Source organism: Penaeus monodon, chromosome 15, assembly GCF_015228065.2.
Source record: "Penaeus monodon isolate SGIC_2016 chromosome 15, NSTDA_Pmon_1, whole genome shotgun sequence".
In the NCBI taxonomy this organism is placed as follows: domain Eukaryota; kingdom Metazoa; phylum Arthropoda; class Malacostraca; order Decapoda; family Penaeidae; genus Penaeus; species Penaeus monodon.
In genome coordinates, this window is record NC_051400.1 from 3,378,122 (window position 1) to 3,378,324 (window position 203).

Below are 203 nucleotides of genomic sequence, written 5' to 3' on the forward strand. Positions count from 1 at the left end.
CTTCCACATCTCTCTTTTTCCTTTTTGGTATGGCAGAGCAGGGTCGTGCGGAGAATAGAGAAAAGGGAGAGAGAAAGAAAGCTCTATTAATTTGGTTTGGTATTCAGCGACCAACTTTTTCCCACTTCTCGTCTGCCTCCTTTTCTGCGCATTCTTTCTCCTCGCCTTCTTCTCACACTTGCTTCACTTCCTCTTATTTATTT